The following is a 3,524-nucleotide window of genomic DNA, read 5'->3' on the forward strand; positions in this document are numbered from 1 at the left end:
ATGTTATAAATATCATGACATCTTGTTAATGTTACCATATTAATAAATATATGACGCAGGTAATAAAACTACCTAATGCGAGAGTTCATTTATCCTTTAATATTTTATAAGAAATTTTGTCTATTTTCTTTAAGATAATAAATTTTAGATTAACCCTAACATTATCTTAAAGTTAAGTAAGTCGGGTAAATCTTAAACATATGGTGGTCGTGTTTTAAATCAGTTTTTTTTTAATAAATCTTATTTTATTCGCCAAATCAGTATATTTCTTGGCAATTTGAATTTTAGGCATCCGGTTAATTCGATGTGTAAAAGGGCTTTCATAGTAATTGCTGCTTGCGTTATTGATTAAGTTCTTAAAGCATACTAAAGCCATTCCTATTTGTTTAAATGTAACGCCAATGTCATAGGCAGTTCCACTGACAAACTTCTAATTTCTAACTGGCAATGGCAATGGGACAATAATATTTGGCACCACGCTCCACAAGTTCCACGAAAAGTTATTTGAAACCGCCCCAGATTTCGACCACAGAATAGCCCTGTAAATTATTGGATGGCGTTTAGATGCATCCCGCATATTTGATTGTACATATATAACATTTTCGTGACATGTTATACTAATTAATTTTATAATAGTTAACTTTAAAAAAAAACTTTTGAAAATAATTGTTTCAGTGGCCTAAATGATACAGTCAAGTAACCTTAATCTTAAACTAGGCCTAGTGGTTGTAATATGGCATATTTTAACAATATGCGCAAAAATGTGCATCACAAAAAGCCTTAAGGCTGACAACTAATAAGCGTTTATTTTAAAATAATGAGGACGAAGGTGAACTTGTAATTCTTTATAATATTATACCGATACTGATAAAACGATTAAGGAACGTCTGTTTATTTTTATGTAATACCAGCCGTAGCCCCCGACTCCATCCACGCGAAACTGACAAAAAAAAATTTGTATGTATATATATGTTCTTCTACACTATGTTCACATCTATACCAAATTTCAGCGAGATCCATGCAGCCTTTCTGAAGATACCTTCAAACAAACATCCATCCATCCATCTATCCATACAGCCCACCATTCGCATTTATAATATTAGTATGAAGTAGGAAGCAAGAAGTAAGATTAACTAACGCCAACGACTTCGTCCTCGTGAAGGAACATTGTATTGAGAAAACCTGAAGACAGAAATTTATTTTGAGCATTGGGGTACTGTAATATCGATTTAAACAAAACAAAATGCAATGGATTTTCCATACGACTATAGCTTCCGTTGTCGGCAGAGTAAAACAAATACTCATATATCAAAACCCCTGCGTAAAACTGTCAACTCCTTTCATTCCTTTGTTTATAGATTTTTCGAATTTATGGGTGAATTAATATGTTAAATAAATATGCATAAACTTTTACTAGTGATGTGTTTTTCTGATTGACTTTTGAATATTTGAGGTATTCTTTTGTCCAAAAGTAATTGACGTAGAGAAAGTTACTTAATCGCATTTACCGTTGATTTCTGACATCAAAATCTCTATTTAAAATATATCGTTATCTCTGTCATTATCTTTGATAAGACAGAGATAACAATATAAAGAGAGATTTTGTTCTCAGATACCCACGGTTAGAGAATATTTCGATTGAAGAAATTTAAAATCATAGACTAATACACAGAATAAAGAATATTCATGCAAAAAATCGACACATATCCTAATAAATGCAAATCTTGTAACTTAATGATTTATATTTCTATATGATTAAAAGGAATATTGCATAGATTCATTTAATAATTCGATCAAACGCAGTGCGTTATTAAAGCGTGGAATATTAAATTGATAGTTAATTGAAAACACAATTTGCGTGACGTGGAAATCGTTCGCAAATTCCAACGCGACACACCTTTCATTACGAAGTCACTACACAGAGTATAAAATTATGACTAAATTAAATGAATAAATAAATAAATAATTAGGGGTATTATAACAGCCAGCGTAGTCAAAATGGCGGTTAAAAATCTCTGCATTTTCCCTGCCTAATTTTTGCGAATTATTATTATTACGAGTATATGTTATACAAAGATGAAAGATTTGATTGTTTGCTTGACTACGAAAGAAAAGAAATAAAAAATATTTCACTCTTTGGAAGCTACACTCTATCCTCGGGAGACATAATCGACATTTATTTATTACTAGTCTACTTTTATTACTAGATTCTTTTGTAATTTCGCGCGGACGAAGTCGCTAGTAACTGTTGATAGAAGATAAATCGACGCTTTTTCAAGACTTTAGACATAAAATAAATAATAACGAAAGAACGTTAGATAGCATTACGTAACAGGATGTGTTGCGTACATTATTATTATATCAATAAAAAAATCGATGAATCAAAAAGTTTATCTTAGTACGTAATATCTTATTCAAACAGATGAGTCATTTAATATGGTACTTCTAATATGTTGAGAGCTAAATAAAGTTTGTGTTATTGATCCTAAGTAAATTCGATATTGCAGAATTAACATGAAGATTAACTACTTAGGTTAAAATTGCGGCGACAACAAACTTTAATGTGTTTTACCTTATAATAAAAATTTGTGGAAATCAACAAGGTATCCAAATGTTTCAAACCGATATATTGTTTAGGATTAGGACAGGTTCGAAGTCACATAAGCTAAAAACTCACCTGAAGTCACAAAGCTGTTGTGACTGACTAATGAGTTTGTAGAGACGAAAAATATGAAAAATAGCTGTCGCCCGCGCTTACGTCCTCGCTGTATAAAAAAACTTGTAGCCTATGCGTTCTTCCAGATTATGTTCTACATCTATGCCAAATTTCAGTGAGATCCATGCAACCGTTTACGAGATACCTTCAAACAAGCATCCGTCCATCCATCCAAACATTTTTAAAATTAGTAAGACGTGTCTAAACTCAAAGTTCAACTCTATTCAAATCACATTTAAAATTTCCTATGTTACAACTTTGGAATTTATAAGCGCATTTTAAAATTAGTAATGATGTAATAAGAACAACGGGAGTTACTGGTTTCGTACGTCACATTAGAAACATACTAATAGGTGGTTCTGTGAGCAGGTTGTCTGTGCAGAGCCTCATCGTTACTAATGTCTATAATACCGTTGAAACATTTGAGTCGATTGAGAATTCTATTAAAGGCTGTGAGCTCAGCGCTCGTGGAATATATTAGCGACGCGTGAACTTTATGCAAAGCTCTAAGCTCTGAGTCGCACCCGCTAAGCGACTATCATTTACAAATTAATTTATAAATATGCGTTACTTTGAAATGCAAAGAATTAATTAATTAAATTTATAAACAGTTAATAAAGAAAATAAATGGTAACTTAATTTAAATTAAATAAAAAATCTTTCTAATAGTATAAATGCGAAAGTTAAGATGGATGGATGTTGGTTTTGATTGTATCTCCGGAACGGCTCAATGGATCTTTATAAAATTTGGAACAGATGTAGATCATAGTCTAGAAGAGCGTATGAACTATTTGTTTTTTTTTTTAAT

The sequence above is a fragment of the Papilio xuthus genome, unplaced genomic scaffold (assembly GCF_000836235.2).
Source record: "Papilio xuthus unplaced genomic scaffold, Pxut_1.1 DF826938.1, whole genome shotgun sequence".
NCBI classification, from domain to species: Eukaryota; Metazoa; Arthropoda; class Insecta; order Lepidoptera; family Papilionidae; genus Papilio; species Papilio xuthus.